This window comes from Puma concolor, chromosome B4 (genome assembly GCF_028749965.1).
Source record: "Puma concolor isolate L17-30 chromosome B4, mPumCon1.1.hap2, whole genome shotgun sequence".
NCBI lineage: Eukaryota > Metazoa > Chordata > Mammalia > Carnivora > Felidae > Puma > Puma concolor.
Genome location: NC_141673.1, coordinates 23,400,128 through 23,421,577, shown reverse-complemented (window position 1 = coordinate 23,421,577; position 21,450 = coordinate 23,400,128). Strand labels below are relative to the sequence as shown.

General features: G+C 40.9%; 1 long non-coding RNA gene across 1 annotated transcript in view; it reads right to left on the bottom strand.

Annotated features, from left to right (window-relative positions):
• Positions 1-336: 336 nt before the first annotated feature.
• Positions 337-21,450, bottom strand: part of LOC147578966 (uncharacterized) — a 42,833-nt gene continuing 21,719 nt past the window's right edge. The window contains exon 3 of the long non-coding RNA XR_015253094.1: positions 337-575. This is a non-coding gene — a long non-coding RNA (uncharacterized LOC147578966). The remainder of the gene's footprint in view (positions 576-21,450) is intronic.

The window sequence follows — 21,450 nt, the reverse complement described above, 5'->3', positions numbered from 1 at the left end:
AGTCAGTTCCTTTTCCTGATACTGATTATTTATAACAATCTTGGAGGTGGGTGATGGGTAGACCTGTTACACAGCGGTCTTTAACGTGAACAGCTGGAGCGAGAGCAGCCTGAGAGCAGCAGAACTGCTACCATCGTTTAAGAGCAGAGTATGATGAAATGTGTGATGATGGAGGTGACAAGGAATTACAATCAGAAACATCATCCTTCTACGGCATAGGTTTTGTTGATTGTCATTTTTTTGGTTGAGAGGATCTGAATATGGAAAACCTGGGGCCACTAAAATCTTAACTATGTCGAAACTTTAATCAATTACACCTAACAAGCAACGTATGGATCAGGTGTTCAATGATTGCATTTATTAAGAAGGAGCAATTGATTCCATGTTGGTGGATATGTGGCCATGGCTCTTTTTGGGGTTTCCTGAGAAGTGTGATCAAACCAAAAGGACTACAGATTATTAAATCCAAATCAATGTTGGAGTGAGGGGGGAGAATAGTATCCTCTTTTCAGAAGATCTCAGCTTCATGTATTATGGATGCAAAGATGATCAGATAAAAACTGGAACTTGGCAAGCTGTCAAATAAAAAATGCAGAGTGAATCAAAAATTTATAAAACAGTATTGAGTTATTACAATTCTATTATAGACACCAGTAATCATTTTTACTGAAACAAACCTCTTATATGACTGTACAGCTGGGATGTTAGGATACAAGGATTTAGGACTTGACCTCATTTGGGGTGAGAATATCGCAAAATTAAAAATTAAATACGAAGAGTAAATGATTTAGTCATAGTTCAGTAGCAGATTGAATAAAAACAATAGAGTTCTTAAAAAATAATGGCAGTGTTTTCCTTCTTGGGCTACATTTTGCTGACTTCCTTGAAAAATTACTGGCATTAGATTCAGAGCAGGATGAATTGCTTTACAGAATCTGTAAACTTAATTTGTGCATGTGCCAAGCACGCGCACAATGCCAAGACACTGGGGAGGAAAAATGACTTGGTGAGATATTTTGTCACTTATGGATTTTCTTTTATAGAAAAAAAATCCCACCACTATAGTTTTATTAGCTATCTCCTCTTGTATAGGAGCCTTCTTCCTCCCTTCCTGGGACTGAAGCCCCGACAATGCCAGAAATATATTCAAGAATGGAGAGAGACGGCTGTCACCATTCCTAAATATTCAGAAGATAATTGCCAACCAAAGTTAGAGCATCTTGACATAAAACATCCCTTTCACTCCCAAGCCAATTTGCCTATCCAAATCAAATAAACAGCTATAATTATAAAATCACACATACTGATACGTAGTCAGCATTAGGAAAATGACACCGAAAACGTTTGACAGCGAGTCCTACTTTCTGTCCTTGGCTTTTTCTCAGTGCCTGGGCAGAGAACAAAGAGGATCTCTTGGAACTGAAAATGACTCAGAAGCAAGGTAAGTGTAGAGCAATGAGAAGCATCAGCCCTGGGTTTTCCTGCTTTGGGGCTGAAACTTAACATTGTTATTATTATTTGAAAATGAGATAACTTTGTCTTTAAGAAACAGAACTCATTCCACTTAAATGGACTTTCATCAAGAGGCAGAAAGGGGGAAATGCTTTGCTTAAGCAGACACAGAGCCGACCTACCCCGTGACATGACCCACTTCAGTTCCACTGGGGATAAGAGTGTATGGTCAACTTTCATTGGACTTTGAAAGGCAAAACCTTCATGTGTGAATTACATATTGGCCAATTAGTCTTAATATTACAGGCTGAACACTTTACCTAAAGTGCCGACGTCAGGAATACCTGCGGGATTCATCAATCCCTATGCATAAAAGAGCACAAAAAAACTCAGCTTCTCTGCTATGACCTATGAATTATGTTGAATCATTATTTTTTGACTTGATGTTTCATTCATGTCACCGTGGCTGTTTTCAAGAACGTAAGGAAAATGCAAACGCAGGGAGAATTTTCGTTTCCCACTGAGAACCAACTTTAAAAGGTTCCTATGACACTTGCATTTGTTTTGGGTAACTGGTTACATGCTCTGTTGTGTTCATCTTCCAGGATTAGGGGTTAATGATGCAGTGTTGGCCCTCCCAGTCACTAGGCTGGGGAACTCAGCACAAACCAGAGGAGGGCTGGGAAGCCAGTGGGCTGTGACATCTCAGAGTGAGAACAAACTCACTGTTGAAATAGGCTTGTGTGTGTGGTGTGGTATGTGCCCTGCCTCAGGGTCCGGTCAGGAAGGCAGAAACCGCACCAAGTATTTCACACAAAAGGGATTTAGTACAAGCACTTGGGTCCATGGCTGTAAGTAAGGGGCACAGGTTCTTATGGACAAAGTATAAATAAAAATCTCCAGGGCAAAATGCTTTCAAACTGCACACAGGAGTTCGGTCAGCTCAGCCAAACACCCTGATTCGAACTACATTCCAGCCATTTGGATCGCCCGACTTGCTTCTGTTGGGAAGTATAAAATCTCTCCTCATTTCCTGTCGTCAATTGCAGCATGGAGTAGCTGAAAAGTGTTCAAGCAATTACTGGGCTTCACCAACTGGGTGCCTCTGGCCATAAGGGCCTTTTGGGTTTGCAATAGCTCCGCTGTCATTTCCCTTCCTTGGCTGATCCTGGTACAAATTGCTGATGGCTCCAAGAGTGTGTCCTCTTGCTCACTGGAGGGGAAGTCAGGTTCCTACAAAAATGCTCTTTGCTTTTAGATGTGTGTGGTGCTGGTGGGGGTGGAAGGGTGGTGGTGGGGGAGGCTGGGGACAGAGGAGATCGCTCACCCACAATGCTAATCAAACCACCACTGTTGGTTCCGCTTCCTAATTATCTCTTAAAGTCATCCCCTTCCCTATTCCCATGAATGTTCCCACTATGTTCCTTCAGGCCATTTCATTGCTCAGCTTAAATTTCACAACAACCTCTTAACTGGTTCCTCTGCCTTCCACACAGACTTCTTCCTATCCACAGTTCTCCAGTGCAGTGATTCTCAACCAGGGGCAAACTGCTCTACCCCCACCCTTGCCCCCAGCAGCAGCAGATATTTGGAAATGTGTGAGAGCCATTGGGATTGTCACATAACTGGGGGCAGGGGGTGGGGGGCCATGCTGTCATTAAAGGAATAGGAGCCAGGGAGGCTGCATTATCTAGTGTTCTCATTTCCTACTGCTCGGGTAGTGAAGTACCACAGATTCAGCAGCTTAAAGCAACATCCATTTATTACTGCAAAAGTTATGTAGGTCAGAAGTCTGACAGAGGTCTAACTGGGCTCAAATCAAGGTTTCGGAAGGGCTGCACTCCTTAATGGAAGCGAGCTCCTCTTCCAAGCTCAGTAAAGTTGTTGGCAGAATTCAGTTCCGTGGGATTGTAGAACTGAAGTGGCAGTTTCCTTGCTGGCTATCAGCAGAGATCATTCAAGCTTTTAGGGTCTCCCATACTTCTTGGTTCATTTCTCCCTTCATCTTCAAAGAAAGTAATGGTGGATTGAATACTTTTCATGCCTTGCGTCTCCTACCACATCTTTCCCTGATTCTTCTGTCTTCCTCTTCCCTTCTAAGGGCCCATGTGATCAGATGGGGCCCACCCAATCTAGGTAACCCAGGATAGCCTCCTTATTTTAAAACCCATAACTTTAATACTATCCATAAAGTCCCTTTTGCCATGTACTATAACCTGTTCATAAGTTCTGGGAATTAGCACATGGGTATCTTTGGGAAGCCAGTAATCTGCAACCACAGCTGGAATGATCTCCATAGTAGAGAATTGTTCCACCCAAAATGCCACTAGCAGCCTCTTTGAAAAATATGGAGTGGGTGATTTTCCTAAAATGCAAATCTAATTTGTCTCTTTCTTGCTTTGAACTCCTTCAGGGAATCCTCATTGCCCTCAAGACAAAATCCAGGACAAAGCTTTAGCATGCCTACCAGAGAGTTCTCTACGATCGGGCATCTCTTCAACCCTAGTTCACAAAGGGCTCTGCCTCTGTCTCACGGCTCCAGCCACAGTGAATAATTTTTGACCATCCTGTGTTCTCTTACCTCTCATTCTTTGGGTAGGCTCTTTCCTCCATCTGGGATGCTCCTCCCTTTAACTCTCACCCACTTCCTTTAACCTAATTCCAATTCAACTTTCAGATCTTACTTTACACCTTATTTCCTCATGAAAGCCTTCCATGACCCTGCAAGCCTGTGTGAGGCAACACTCCTACATGCTCCCATAGCACCCACATGCCCATCCATACCATTTATCACAGGGCTTTGTAATATCTGGCCTGTTTATCATTCCTTCATCAACTCTAAGCTCTGAGAGGACAGGGATAGCGTCTGTCCTGTTTGTTGTTGTATCCATAGCACTTAGCTCACATCTGCCATATACTTATCTTCAATACATATTTATTCATTAAATAAAATTACTTGGTCATGTCTACTTTGATATAAAAGATACAGTAAATTTGGTTCCAACCCTTCTCTAATAGACATAATCATAGCAAAGTTGTGTTCCAAACTTTTACAGACAGCATTTCATCTGAACTCCATATCTGCATGAAACTATGATTATTATTATTACATTGGTGTTACAGAGGAGGAGATCCAAACTCAGGGGGGATAAATAATTCCTCATAAAATTATGTGGCCCACAAGTGGCTAAACTAGGACCCAAGTCTGATTTCTGATTCCCAAGCCAATACCACGGTACCTTTCTGCAGCAACAAGTAGCATCTCGTAGTTTATAAAGCACCATATCACGGAATCCTCCTATGTCCACTATAAGATAAAAATATTGATCCCTTTTTCAAACATGAGGAAAGAGACTCATTGAGCTTAAGGGACTAAGGTCACACAGTTAGTATGTGGCAAATTCAGAACTAGAAACCAGATGTTTTAAACCCATTCCTCTTACCCTAATTCTACGACCTCTGAACTGGGAAAATGGCAGAACTTGGAGGTTAGCAATTTGTTCTTAACTTCTTCATGTCATCATCTCACACCTCCATGCCTACGCACAACCAAGGAACTTAACCAATGAAAAATCTATTTGGACAAAAAGGGAACTCTATTCATGAATCGTTTGCATATTATATATGAGGTGAAAAGAGAGAATTATATTATATGAATTTAACCTCCAAAGAGATGATAGGTGATAAATAATGGCAATTACCTTATGAACAAATATTGATTATCATAGTGATCAGAATACCTATATGGTATAAAATCTATCCTTGAGGTAGAGACATCTGTCACCACAATGTACCAGTCAGGACTCTTTTGGTTCCATCGTAACCAGCCTCCAAGACAGCCTCCAATAATCTTCACCTCTTAGTATTCATGTCCTTGTATAGTCCCCTCCCATACTGAATCAGAGCTAACCTATATGAACAATACAATACTGGAGAAGTGACAATGTGTGACTTCCAAGGCTAGGTCATAACAGACATTTGCTTCTCCCACCTTGGCCTCCTGGATTACTTGTTCTTGGGGAAGCCATCTGTCATGTCATATGAGCACAAGCAGCTCTGTGGAGAGGTCTGTGTGAAGAGTAAGTGAAACCTCCCACCAACAACCAGTACCAGTGTGCCACCATGTGACACAGATCCTCCAGCCCCATTCCAGGCCTCGGGTGACTGTAGTGCCCACCAACATCTGAATGAACAAATCAATCCCAAGCCAAAATCACCCAGAAAATCTGCTCCTGAATTCCTGACCCACAGAAACTGGGTAATAAGATAATAAATGAGCATTGTTGTCTTCACTCACCAATTTTTGTAGTAGTCTATCATTCGGCAATAGTTAACAATAAAGGCTGCAAGTGACAGAACCTTAATTTCAACTAGTTTTAAACAGTGTAAACTTTTAACCTATGTTCCTACAGGAAGGTTTGAGGGCATGTGGTTTCAAGGACAATGGAACCAGGGCCCCAAAAGATGCCAAAACACTTTTTCTTTATCTCTCATCTCTGCTTCTCTCTGCACATATTTTTAATTCTCTCAGACAGTCTTCTTCGATGTAACAGAAAACATGGCCACCAACATGATCAGGCAGTACATCTCACTTTCTCTCATCCCAAGTTCTAAAAGCTGGAAAGTGCTCCAAATGGCCAAGCACAAATCATATGTTTATCCTAAATCAAAGAATAGAGGCCAAGTTGATGAGATCCATAAGAATATGGCCATTTCCAGGGCACCTGGTTGGCTCAGTCAGTTGAATGTCTGACTTTGGCTCAGGTCATGATCTCGTGGTTTATGGGTTCAAGCCCCACATCGGGCTCTCTGCTGCCATCACAGAACCCACTTTGGATCCTCTGTCCCCCTGTCCCCCTCTCTCTCTCTCTTTCAAAAATAAACATTAAAAAAAAAAAAAAAAAGAATTTGTCCATTTCTATCCAAACCACATGATTAGGATGGGGCAGGGGGGACATTTCTTAGAAGCAGAATAGGATAAGTACAGTTTTCCTTGGAGGAGAACAAGAGGCCTACTCACTACTCATTGTATGTTTGCATAGGAGCATGAGGACACGTCCATGGGTAACTAATTCTAATCCTCTGGTGACACTTGAAATCATTATTTTCACATGTCTCTTTATCACCTGGCCATAAGGACAAGCTTCTCTCCTGCCAGGAAATCACATGAGCCAAATTTCCAAAGAGAAATAAATCTTGGGGGCACCTGGGTGGCTCAGTTGGTTAAGTGTCTGACTCTTGATTTTGGCTCAGGTCATGATCTCACAGTTCATGAGATTGAGCTCCTCATTGGGCTCTGTGCTAACAGTGTAGAGCCTACTTGGGATACTCTTTCTCCCTCTCTCTCTGCCTCTCCTCCACTCATGTTCTCTCTCTCTCAAAATAAATAAATAAACATTTTCAAAGAGAGAAATGGAGAAAAAAAAAGGAAAAAGTATCCCAAAGAAGCCCAGTATTACAAAATACTTTAAAAAAAGCTTTTCTGGAAAGCAGTGTGGAGGTTCCTCAGAAAATTAAAAATAGACCTACCCTATGACCCAGCAATAGCACTGCTAGGAATTTACCCAAGGGATACAGGAGTACTGATGCATAGGGGCCCTTGTACCGCAATGTTTATAGCAGCACTCTCAACAATAGCCAAATTATGGAAAGAGCCTAAATGCCCATCAACTGATGAATGGATAAAGAAATTGTGGTTTATATACACAATGGAGTACTACATGGCAACGAGAAAGAATGAAATATGGCCTTTTGTAGCAACGTGGATGGAACTGGAGAGTGTGATGCTAAGTGAAATAAGCCATACAGAGAAAGACAGATACCATATGTTTTCACTCTTATGTGGATCCTGAGAAACTTAACAGAAACCCATGAGGGAGGGGAAGGAGAAAAAAAAAAGAGGTTAGAGTGGGAGAGAGCCAAAGCATAAGAGACTGTTGAGAACTGAGAACAAACTAAGGGTTGATGGGGGGTGGGAGGGAGGAGAGGGTGGGTGATGGGTATTGAGGAGGGCACCTTTTGGGATGAGCACTGGGTGTTGTATGGAAACCAATTTGACAATAAATTTCATATATTGAAAAAAAAATGCTTTTCCTAGAAACTAGGGCCTAGATGATGAGAACGAGGAAATTAATAATAGATATAGTCTAGCAAGCACATGTTAGGCACATGAGGTTCCTGGATAGCACTTAATTTGCCTCATGTCACACAGGTGATAAATGCCAAAGTTAAGACCACACCTAGGTCTGTCTCTCACCAAAGTCCAAGCTCTTAATCACTACACAAAACACCAGAGAAAGGATCATACAAGCCCAAGACTTACTCAAGTTCATGTTTAGCACCTAAGCTAAAGAGAGGGAGAGCAAGGCAGGCTCAGCTCAAGATTCATTCTCCTATAGATTCTGTATCTAGCTAGACCTCACCTCATCACTCCCCTGGGCTCCAGCTGGGAGAACCGAATTCCAGCCCAGTACTGCTGCTTTTGTCTAGGAAGCAAAGCAAGACCCAAGGCAAAGGTTTTCAGAATTTTATCATAGCAAAATCTCTACTTTTCATTGTCCTCAGAAATAAATATTGCTAAACCAGTTCCATCTTCGGGAGGTTCTCAGAGGCAGTTACATAAATTGAAAACCCATGTGACTTATTCCAGTTAGAAGTGGGCCACTCAGAACAAAAATGTTGAGCATTTTGCAATGGTCAGGGCAATCTGTAGTTGAAGACCATGCCTATTGCATGCCATCTGTGTCTTGGGACAGTCGACATCACCATCACATGGTTTCTTCATCTGAAAAATGGGCATAAGTCACATATGACGTAGAGTGATGGTGAAAACCAAGTAAGGTACCATCTGTGAAAACACCCAGCATGGTACTTGATAAATATTGGTGGAATTTTTCTTTCATCAACAGGGCTTTGTTTTGTTCTGTGTGCCGGTGCACGAGACTTTTCTCCTCAAGATTATAAATTCCTTATGGCAGAGACGCTCTCATTGCTGTTCTGTACCCAACACATCACCTATGAGCAGGTAGTGTTTGATGTGCTAATGCAGTAGGCTCCACAGGGAGCAAATTAAACCAGCAGGTAGCATGCTTTCTGGCATGCTGCAATATGCCTTCATCTCAACCAGATAACAATAATGTGGATGAACACTTCAAAATTTGGACAGACAGATCTCCAAGTTAGCAGACTCAGTGACTATAAGAGGGAAGCCTATGGATACATGTAAATATTTTAATCCTACATGTCAAAAATAGTGTTCATGGGTATGAAAGTTCAGTTAACAGGACCTACCCCTCCATGCCTGATCTGGGCAATGATGCCCTCTCTCGAACCCCTTTGATCAGGAAACCCAATGTGGCCACATTGTAAGATACATGATCCCCCTAGCCCTAGTGAGATGTATATCGTTCATTGGACCAGAGACAGAAAATTATGATGCAACCAGGCACAGAATGAAGAACTGACCAATTAGATTCTTTCCCTTGGGAATTTGTCTTAATCTGTTCAGACTGCTGTAACAAAATAGCATAGATTGAGTGGCTATTAAAAAAAACCACACACATTTATTTCTCACAACTCCAGAGACTGGGAAGTCCAAGGTCATGGTACTGCTCAGATTCTGGTGAGGACCCATTTCCTCATTGACAACTGTCTTCTCACTATAACCTCACATGGTGTAAGAGGAAAAATTTATCTGGGGTCTCTAATAAGGGTGTTAATCCCATCATGAGATCTCTACCTTCATGACCTAATCACCTCCCAAAGGCTTCACCTCATAACACCATCACCCTGGGGTGGTAAGATTTCAGAATATGAATTTGGGGGGACAGGAATATTCAGTCTATAGCAGAATGTGTATTTAGAAATACTGAGAAAATGAAGGAATGGGAGTTAAAACTGAAAGAATACCATTAGTAGGCATATTACAGTAGGGAATGAAGATTGGATCTAGTCAGCCTAGATCCTTGTACCAGTTGGCAGTTCTGTGTGATCTTGGACAAGGTACGTTATCTCTCTGCACTCAGTGTCTTCATCTGTAAAAATGGAAATGATAATAGAACCTGCACTGTGGCCCTAGTGTAAAGTTCAAAGAGTAAATGAATGTGGGAAGCACTTGGAATGATGGCTAGCATACAGTTAGCACCATGTAAGTGATGGTTAGCATTATCAGGTAGACTCCAAGACCAAGGCAAGTCCACGCCATCTGCAGGCCATTATAAGAAAGCAGAAACTGTGAGGGAACATAGGAAGCCAGTCAATACTGAGAGCATGTGCAGACAGAAGCCATGAATCACAAAGACCCCCTAGCCCAAGAGAGAGATACACAGAGGATAACTTGTCTTCAAGCTGATCCTGCTCTAATTTCCTTAAAATAAACTCCCTGAAGCATGGGTCACCTGTATGTTCTCTGAGCTGAGCCACATAAAGAACCTAAAATTTGGTACAAGAAGATCCTGAATAAGCAGAAACATTGTGTCTTTCTGCTAAGAGGTTTGCAAAGGCTTGATGGAAATGACATATCCCAATTTTTTCAGTAAAAGAGAAAAGAATGAGGCTCTGGAAAAACCCCATCAGCATGCCCCTTACCTTGCCATGAATTTCTGGTAAAAACCCTAAGCTGGCACATATGAGCTCTCTACATCTAGCAAAGTGATAACCCTTATCAAGAGGCAGAGTCTGAAGCAAAGAATGTCTTGCAGCCCAGATAAGCTCCAAGGCTCTGGGCCAGGGTAATGGACCATAGGAGATGGAGCAGGGGTCTGCCAAGCTCAATAATACAGCATTGTTGCTGCACTGGAAAATGTTTTAATTTACATTTTCAAGTGCAAAATATTTTCCCCTCATGCTTTGGCTAAATTAGGTAGTTAAAGTCTGTGAAGTGGCAGTAATTGGAAACAATGGATTTTATATTTGACATTTATTATTTTAGTGGAATCTGTTTTACATTTACATCAAACATCCAAGGACCCCTGCAGAAGTTTCTTCTGCTATTGCATTACCATTTAGTTCTAATAATGTACTTTGAATCCCCAATTCTTGATTATATCATTTCAGATGGAGTAAGAGATAAGGTAAAGGTAAACTTTCCATGGAAATTGTACCCCTGTGCTCTCTTCTCCTTTTGTTGAACTTTCGTGAGCTGATAATTCATTCAGTATATTTTTACTTAATTCTTCACAGTTTCATTTTATCCTGTAATTACTTTATATACTTTGGTCTTACTTCACCGAAGGGCTACTTAAGGACAAAGACCATGTCTTAAGCCCACATAGCACTTGCTTTGAATCCAAGCACATAAAAATCAAGGAATGTTTGGTTGACTGTTCAAAATATATTAGCGTAATAGGAAATTGGAGTCGATGCTAGGGGAGGAAACTGGAAGGACAAAATTTCAGCTGGATACAAGGAAAACTTATAACCACCCAAGGTGGATTAGGTTGATTTAGAAAGTGATGAATCCTTTTTTCCCAGTAGTGTTCAAACAGAAACTCAGTGACCAGAGTAATTCTTGACATAAGCCAAGAATTAACAGGTTTGGAGTCAGAAAGAATTGAGTTTGACAACTAGCTCCATACCCTAAAATATGTGGCCTTGGGCAAGTGACTTAATCTCCCTAAGTCTCAGTGTCCTCATCTTGCAATGGGGTTAATAGTCTAGAAAAAATCAGGAAACCTATCCGTGTAATGAACCAGATGTCCTGGGGGGCCACAGATATTCAGTGGTCCTTTCTTTCATGGTGGGGGAAGGTCAAAAAATACCATTTCATTCTTGACTTTGTTTTTTATTTATTTTTATGTTTTTAAATTTTTTAATTACTTATGTATTTTAATTTACATCTAAGTTAGCTAGCATATAGAGCGACAATGATTTCAGGAATAGATTCCTTAATGCCCCTTACCCATTTAGCCTATCCCCCTCCCACAACTCCTCCAGTAACCCTCAGTTTGTTCTCCATATTTAAGAGTCTCTTATGTTTTGTCCCCCTCCCTGTTTTTATATTATTTTTGCTTCCCTTCCCTTATGTTCATCTGTTTTGTATCTTAAAGCCCTCGCATGAGTGATTGACTTTAATATTTAGAGAAATATAGACTGAGCAAAGTTTTAAAATACAACTCAAAAATAGCCACTAGAAATAAAAATAGAATGTGTAACTTCCAAATCACAGGAGAGACTGAAAGTGACAGAAAACAAGGGAAGAAAATCTAAGATGACAGAAACTATATAACAAAATGGCATAACAAAAATAACCTATATCTATTTATGCAAATTGAAGTACTGGTGCCCAGAGCCATAGCAAGGACTTTACAGACCTTATCTCCTTTAGCTCTTTCAGTGTCCTAGAGGCTGGTGTTATTATTGTGCCCATTTACAGGTGAGAAAACTGAGGCTTAGGAACGAGGGAAATTGTTAAATTTAGCCAAGAGCTGCCTGGAAATTGAATCCAAGCAGTCTGACTGCAGAGCGCCTACCCCTAAACATTACACCATCCTGTAGGAATAAAAGAAGGGTGCGTGTGTTTGTATGTCTAAATATGCTCACATATGTACATTGATAGGAAAGAATGAATCAAAAATAAATAAACATGTTAAACAGTGTTTATCTCTAAGTAGTGGGATTTTGAGGAATCTTAATTTTGTCTTTTACAGTTTTCTGTATTTTTCAAAATTTGTCTGCATTTAGCATATATTTTTATAGTCAGGGCAGAGGCTGTAAAATTTACAATAGATTCTCCCTCTTCTTGTTATACCAAGAAGCCTTAAGTCATGGTATAAAATTCTTGAGTTTTTCATGGGATTTATGTCCCTGGGGGGAATGTTTCCAAAGCGTTCTCATTATTTCTTCCAGGGGAGCCAGAACGAAAACTAGTAGACGCAGCTGTTTGTTTTGTTGTGTCTAGTCCATCCAATATGGATTTTAAAAAAAAGAAGAAGAAGAAGAAGGAGAAGGGAGGGGTTTAAGTCAGAGGAAAATTTCAACAATCCCTCATCCCATGCTGTAATTTGAGTCACAGTAAAATTTTTAAAATACAGTTGTCAGAAATCCTGTAAGTTTTGAAGCTCTGCTGTAATGCATGTCTCATCTGAGGAGGTCTAAGAGAATCCCCAAATCCAGGAAAAGGCCACCCCAAAAGGTGGGATGTGAGAATACATGTCTACACACCAGTCATGTGGCCACACAGCAGTACACTCTTCCCCAGAGTATTTCCATCCCATCAAACCACAGAAATTGCCAGAAAGGATCCTAGTGTTGAACTTAGCTTTTCTCTTTGCAGATGAGGAAACTGAGGTCCTGAAAGTCTGTGATCAGTTTGTCTCTAGCATTACCTCCCTAAACCAATCTACGGCTATGACTCGCCTGGATTCCTCCTGACTGATCTGACCCATACCCCCTCCAGCCACTCTCAAATCCAGTTACCACAATGCCGATCACCCCCCCTCTCCCACGGGTGCCTTCTATTTCCTAAAATAAAGAACAATGTTCTTTGTTTTTTTTTTAATATTTATTTATGTTTGGGGTGGGGGGGGAGAGGAGGAAGAGAGAGAGAGAGAGTGTGAGCAGGGAAGGGGCAGAGAGAGGAGACACAGAATCCGAAGCAGGCTCTAGGCTCTGAGCTGTCAGTATAGAACCCGACGTGGGGCTTGAACTCATGAACCATGAGATCATGACCTGAGCCTAAGTCAGATCATGAACTGACTGAGTCACCCAGGCATCCCGTATTCTTACAGTGTTTGACAAGTCCCCCATAATCTGACCCCTATCCCTCCTTCATTATCTAAATTGTCCTCTTTAGTTCTCTCACCTCCAGCTGCACTGTTCTATTTTCCAAACTTTCCATTCTCCCTCCCACCAAGAGATCTTCACACATGTCCTTTTCCTCTACCTGCCATCTACCTAGATTATTTCCACTAAAGAGCCTTCCCAGGTTAAGTCCAAATTGGCTCTCTCACCCACCATCTACATGTCCTTCCTAGACCTCATCCAATTCATAGCTTTACATTTCTGGACCTATTTTCCCCCACTAGGTTGTAAATCTGAAGAGAAGGGGACATGCCAGTTTCATTCACCATTTGGTCACCAGCACTAGCCTGGAGCCTGCCACATGGCAGGGTTCCGCTAACACTTGTTGGGTGAATGAAAGAGTGGTACACAGTGAGTCTATGACAGAGCAGTGTTCGTTCTTTATCCAACACTATTTCTTTTACACTTTGGGGGAAAAGAAAGAAACATCTGGAATCTCAGGGATCACAGTCTAGAACTGTCTATTTCTCTCCTATCTCAGAAGCATACAGTTTTAGAACGACTTTGGACATTAGATGTTGCTAATCCAAGCTTCTCACTTTCAAATCAAAGAAGCATGGGCCCAGAGAGGTTGTGTAGTTCTCTCAAGGGCACAGGTGGTGATAGACTCAGGACTCAAATCCGTGACTCTAGCGCTACCTCCTTTAGGGCACACTGTCTCTTTCAAACAGCCCTGCCTTTATCCAGCAATGGTAGCTCTAGCCAAATTCTTGTTTTTCTCCCAGATTTAAACTGCCAGAGCTTCTCCCTCCAACTTCTCTCAAAGTCCTCCTTTTCCACCTCCAATCCCAAGTTCCCATTAAATTCCTTCATCCTACTTAGAGCTGCAAAATTACTTGCTCGTGTTTGTTTGTTTCAATATGCTTCCCTGACATTCTGGACTCTCAATAAGCCAACCAATCGCACACACACACACACACACACACACACACACACAAGTATTCAATCTGTCCTGTATGTTTAAGACTAAGTTGGGTGCTACAGGAAATAAAAGGAAGACACAAATGTCCTTCTGACCCTTAAGAAACAAAAAAGCTATTTGAAGAAGTAGAGTTTGCACAGCTAACACCACTAGCGAAAAAATAAAAAGTGGTAATGACAGTAATCTAGTTTGTGGAATATGGACTCTGAGTGCTATAGAAATTGAGCTAAAAAGATGAGGAAGACTACACATGAAAGGTAGAAGTTGACCTGAAGCATAAAGAAAGGGAAGCACTTGGGCTTGCAGAGAAGAGAGAGAAAAAGCAATTGCAGTCACCATATTCCAACAAGGAAGTGTCATTAATAAATTTTGTAAACTATCAACTCAAATGGAGAGTAGTGCCAGATAGGAGACTTTGAAGAAAGTAAGGGCGTATAGTCTTTTCTAGATCCCGCAGGGACTGGTGACAGAGAAGTTAGGGCAACTTGAAAGCCAGTATGGGGGCGCCTGGGTGGCGCAGTCGGTTAAGCGTCCGACTTCAGCCAGGTCACGATCTCGCGGTCCGTGAGTTCGAGCCCCGCGTCAGGCTCTGGGCCGATGGCTCGGAGCCTGGAGCCTGTTTCTGATTCTGTGTCTCCCTCTCCCTCTGCCCCTCCCCCGTTCATGCTCTGTCTCTCTCTGTCCCAAAAATAAATAAAAAACGTTGAAAAAAAAAATTAAAAAAAAAAAAAAAAGAAAGCCAGTATGACTCTCAAACCCTACAAGGGCCTCCCTACTGCCCAGATGCCAACATTAACAGATAATAGTAACGTTAACTCTTAATGCCTCTAACTAGGTGCCATGCATTGTGTTAGGTGCTTTGATATGTTATCTCATTTATTCATACCTAATCCTCCTAGCATTCCAGTGACAGTAGGTAGTATTATTATTGTCAGCTTCCATATGAGGAAACTGAGGTTTTTGTCAGAGTAAATAAGCTGCCAAACAAGATTGCATAGCTGGATTACATAGAGCCAGTCAAGCCAAATTCTCTGACTTTGGAGTGTGAACAAAAATAAAAAAACTCAGAAGTCCCCAACTCTGTTTTTAAAAACCTAAATAATATCACAGAGCACGAACTCAGAAGACTGTCCATACTATCTCTGATGGATAATCTTGAGGAATTCTATACATTCCTCATGAGAGGAATTTTACAAAATACTCACGAGAGTGAGTCATGCAGGAATAGAAAGACGCAAAGGGGTCAGTTCTCACAACTCGATGGCCTCAAATTTTCATTAGTTCAGGCCATTAAGTCATGACTAAGAGGGGGGAAAAGCTACAATGTATCTGAGTTGGTGGCCTCTAAACTACATGAATTCTTCTCCATTCTTTCCCCACCACTGATTTTTCCTCCTGATGTTAATAAAAGCATTTTAACACACCCGTTACATGTAACATAGAGTACATAAATTGCGGCATCAAAGGAAGGAAGGAAAAAGGGGAGGGAGGGAAGGAAGGAAGAAAGGAGAAGAAGAAATTCAGAAAAATTGTCTCCTGTTGTCCAATGATGCTAGCCACTGCCTCTTAGCTTTCCTCCATCTCCAGTAATGTATGTTGACAATAGTGACACCTCCTGGCGAAAACAAACTTGACCTCCTGCAGGATTTCATTTTGCTCACTCCCTGCAAATTACTCTTGACTCTTCTTGTTGCCTCCAGGTGCAATTTTCTTTTCCTTATCTGGAAAAGCATAAACTGACACAGCCCATCCTCAACCTTAGAAACTCAATAACCCAGTGCTGACCTGATCACAGAACTCCGCTATGCAAAACCCCTGAGTTGCATCCCTGAACATGTCAGCATGATTAGCCCAGAGACCCAATTCACAGTCTTCCTACTTACAGCTACATTAAATATAAATAAAGCAAACTAAATATCAGCTACTGAAAAATAGTTCAATTAAATTCTACAATGAGAGTGCCTCTTGGTTTTAATGTGTTTAATCCCCTAGGAAGCATATTTGGTGTGTGCCCTTTTCTTGTAGGTTTTTTTTTTTTTTTTTTTTTTGGGGTCTCAGACTTGTGTGAGTCACACAGTCACCAAAATGACTAAAAGCTGTTGTAATTATTGTTCACCAAAAACACCAAAAGATTTGTTTAATGAGTGTGGAAGGTTTCGTTTTATCTCACTGGCATAACATTCTAGAGTGTGATCCCTATGGTTACTAGCCTTGAGAATCGTATATTGGAAAATACAGTAAGGTGTTTTTTCCATACTTTGAAAGCAGTCCAGCATTTTTTTTTCTAAACTAGACCACTGAACAAGCACAATTAAAGGAAAGAGGAGTTGGCCAATCACAGCAGAGAATAAAGCTAATCTCAGACCCCATGGTATTTTCTCAAATTTTATAAAATAGCTGAGGGCTTCTATTGTTCTCTAGAAAGAAGGCATTCAGTGATTCAGAGCATGAAGAATTTACCTTGAAACTGGCTTGCTTCTATTCCATTCACAGTCTTACAATGAAACCCTTTCATTTGGTTAACTAAACTTTTAAGTTCATAGGTTGGAAAATATCTATGAACTTTCTCTTAGTTGTACTCTTATTTTGAAAAGGTTCCTATGAGAGATCTGCACATTAATTCTCAGGTGAACTTGCATTTCAAATTAATAAAAATTCAAACCTTTGCTCCTTTTCACATCTAGTGATTCTTTAGGCAAATAAACCTTGGAGATTAGATTATGTCTTTGCTATGCATGAACAGAAAACACTTGTATTAGAAAGAACAAAAGCCCTTCAACTGATCAAAAAGGAAAAGGCAGTTGAGTTGTGGAAGTTATGTTTTTGTTTCTGTTTTATTGAAAACTATGGTTGAAATTTTAACTTCGTTCTGACACAGTGAAAATTCCAAACATGAGCATTTCGAATCATTTACGTAAAGGCTAATTGTGGTGAAGGCGGTCAATTCCTAAGCTCTCTGCTTGCTTTACAGCCCAGTTGAAAGATAGATAATCAACTAGAAGAATGTGTCTCATGATTAACATAGCATCAAAATGAAAGATCTGGAACATGTCAGCTAACATACAACTAATGAATATATATTTGGACTTCATTAGGTAGTTTACTCAATTAGCCAACAGTGAATAAAGTGTGTGCAGTGGGTTAAGCAAAATGCGAGGTATTGGGAAGCAATGATGGTCCCTGCCCTCAAGTGAGAGCAGTCTAATAGAAGAAAGGCTTGCATGGGACATACTTATTCTAAAGAATTGTTCACTGTTTATCTGAAATTCAAGTTTAACCAGGTGTCCTGTATTTTTATCTGTTAAATCTGGTAAGCTTAGGAGAAAGTAAATGGGCAATTGCAACAGTGTGAAGTGGTAAGTATGATCTGAATGCTAAAGAAGTGGTTAAGGATGTATGAGTAACCCAGACTGGGGAACCAGGATCTGAAAGATGAATAGGAGCTAACCAAGAAAAAGGAAAAGTTAAGAGGTTTCAAGAAGGAATGCAAGTGCAGGGGCGCCTGGGTGGCGCAGTCGGTTAAGCGTCCGACTTCAACCAGGTCACGATCTCACAGTCCGTGAGTTCGAGCCCCGCGTCGGGCTCTGGGCTGATGGCTCAGAGCCTGGAGCCTGTTTCCGATTCTGTGTCTCCCTCTCTCTCTGCCCCTCGCCCGTTCATGCTCTGTCTCTCTCTGTCCCAAAAATAAATAAACGTTGAAAAAAAAAATTTAAAAAAAAAAAAAAAAAAAAGAAGGAATGCAAGTGCAAAGTTCACATGCAGAGAAAGAGACTGGCTTATGCCTATCACTGTCATACAAAATAACTGGGCATGGGGTGATAAGGCAAGAGAGATTGCAGATGCCCGACCATGGAGATCCTATAAAGACATTTGGACATCTTTAGGACAATGGAAAGTTGTAAAGGTTTCCAGGCAGCAGTGTTATACAATTGGGTGTTTGATTTAAGAAAACTGTTCTGGGTGAATGGTGGAAAATGGATAAACAGCCGGCAAGATGGGAGGCAAAGAAATCAGTTGAAATAATTAGCCTAAGGGACACTAGCGGCTTGAACTAAAATTCTGGCAATGTGGATATAAGAAAAGGACAAATGAGAAAGACACAGGAGAGATGGATTAGGAGGGGGGTTCAGGAATATTTGGTGATCAACTGAATAAGGGTTATCTGAAAGGAAAGACTCAAGTATAATTAAAAAAAATAATAGAGCATTTATCATAGATCACTATACAAAGTGCTACAAACATATTTATAATGTTCTCCCAAGTCTATGAAACAGGCACTACTATTCCTGTTTTGGAAATGAAGAAAATAAGACTTAGAGACAAATACGTGATTAGCCTGTAAACCTAATAAGTAGTGCGGTAAGGATGACATCCAGTTTTGGAGGCAGGGCTAAGAGCTGAATGATGGTGTCATTGAAATACAGGTGTCATTGAAATATAGAAGGGGCAAACATTTGCAGAAAAGGTGCTGACTCCTTTTTAGACTTGGTTGATCTCAGGTGCCTGTGGATGATGTCTGAGGGCAACTGAATAGATGGGCCTAGAGCTCAGCAAAGGGACTGGATCAGAAATTGTGATTGGGAAGTGGTCAGAGTAGCATTTAAAATTGAAACCATGAGAGTATAGATAAGATGGCCTGGAGAAGGTATACCAAGTGAGACCAGAAAGGAGCATAGGGAAGAAGCCTGAAAAACACCAACATTCAAGGGGCAGGAATGGACACAGCAGTAGGAGAAAGACCAGAAGAGCATGGTGTAAAAGAAGACAAGAAAAGAGAGCATTCTAAAATGAAGGAAGTGTCAGCATTGTGATAGGAGTTATACAAAATATATCAGTGAGAGAGGAAGTTCAGAGGGTCAACCTGTTGTACATAGCAGAAGAGAAAATCTTCAAAGCTAGCTAGTTGAAATAAAAAAGAATTAAATTAGCAAATTTAGGGGTAAAGCATACTAGTACAAAAGGAAAACCAGATAAAATAGGTGGAAGAGGATGGTCAAAATGTGAACTGCTGTGCATTCTTGACAGCCCAGGAATGAAATGAGTCAAGAATGCAATGGGAACATGACCAGGTAGGGTTAAGGTTAGTTTCAATAAAGACTACACTTCACATTTTAATGAAGTTAAATAAAGACCGAACCCACCCCTGGTTGACCTAGTCGTGAGTGAACTGTATCCCATACCAATAGTATTATTATGAAAAACAAACTAGGGGAAGATCTGAGGGCATTTTAGGGGAGAGAGGTGAGAGTTGTATGCTACAGACAAAAGGTGTGGTCTTGAGGGAAAGAAGGCAAGTTCTCTAGTTAGGAGGTAAATTCAGCCTGCCTGCTGGAAGGTTTCTAGGTACAACACTGACCTTTTGTTCTCTTATTGTCTCTGAAAAAAAACATGCACCATAATTTTGTATATTATTAAGAGAGAAAAACACCTCTGCCTAGAGCTAGAAGACAAAGGGCTACACTCTCTGTGGAAGAGAAAATGAGAAATAAACCCACCACACAGAAGGGGACAGTAAAGAATGGGTACCTCAATTTTAGCACTAATTGGGAAGGAAATCAAAACCTCTCCCATAAAAATATGAGCCAAGACACAGATTTTTATCTGAATTTACACCGTCAGTGTGGTCAAAAGAAACCTCAACCTGAGAACTTATTTTAAAGTGGTTTCAAGTTGATAGTAGACCAAGTGACTGGTAAAGGAAACTCAAATCCTCCAGGGAAGAAGTCAATGTCAATCCAGGCTAACAGTGATTCTAAATGCCATGAACAGTAAAAAAGGCTAAAAATGTTGGGGAGAGGGGAGGGGAATGTGCCCTAAACTCAATGGAATAATACAATTAATTCATATTTCTAGGAGCTTGCCTGAAAGGACACGTGGACTTCATCTGGTGACCCAAGAGGTTGACTCTAGATCAGAATTTAGATGGTTACCCTGAGATCAGAGCTTGGTTATTCTTACACTCTTACTCTCATTCAACAGCATGGGGCCTGCCCAGAAGAGGTACTGAAAGGAGAACATAGAGTTGATGGCTTGGATCAATGATCAGGGTGACAGAGGCTTCAGGCCATAACTATTCCAGTCCAGTGGAATTCTCAGGGCAGATGCCAAGATGTTTTACCGGACTACTGCCGGGACTGGATCAACCTTCTTCCAAGAACTCAGTTAAATAAGTAGTAAAAGAATCCAATGAGTTTAGCAACTATATCACTGCTCCTCTCCAAGAACAATTTTGATGGAGACGGGAAGAAAGAAGAAACATTGCATTGGGTTGAAGTTGGGAAGAAGGTGAATAAACAGGCAGTCCATGGAAACAATGCTTATCATAAACTCAGTCCTGATAGGCAGGACAGAGATTTTAATTCTCAAAGATGATATCAGTCCATTTTATCTATTATTGAAGGTCAAAATAACACATTCCTGGAAAACCTTTCTGGGGTTTCACAGGGGAGGGAACCCAGTATAAAATCAGTAGCTATATCTAACCAAAAGCTCTTGAAACGAAGGATTTCTTTATAAACACGCCTCCAGATGTGTTCAGTTAGACCACTGAGGAGACATAATAAATTCTTGCATATTAAATGACTTCTGTCTCTTTAGTCCAGTGCAAAAGAATGTTAAAATTAGTTCAGATTGCTTTATTCCAATAACTAACATACATTTATACCTTACTGTCTAGTATGCATTCTAGTTGACACCAAAGTGCTCTTTAAAAATTTCCCACAACCACTGGGGCGCCTGGGTGGCGCAGTCGGTTGGGCGTCCGACTTCAGCTCGGGTCACGATCTCGTGGTCTGTGAGTTCGAGCCCCGCGTCAGGCTCTGGGCTGATGGCTCAGAGCCTGGAGCCTGCTTCCGATTCTGTGTCTCCTTCTCTCTCTGCCCCTCCCACCTTCATGCTCTGTCTCTCTCTGTCTCAAAAATAAATAAACGTTAAAAAAAAAAATTTTTTTTTTAAATTTCCCACAACCAGAATTTCAGCTCTCTCTGTCCTTCTCCACCCTCACATCATTATTCTAAACTAGTGAAATCTTGCTGCCGATGTAATGATGGTGTTTAGAGATATGTGGAATCATTCTCAAGTTCTGTTTATTTTTTCTAAGCTTAAGAATAGAATGGAAAATGGGCATTGTCCCAGCTACAGGGGCTATCCACCAAAAAAGCCTACTTCTTCCTCTCCGTAGAGAAATAAAAAGTCATACGGATATGTTTATAGTCTGATATTTCAGACTTTTTTAGAAGATATATGTTTCATAAATCTAGGCAAAGAGATGTTTTGAT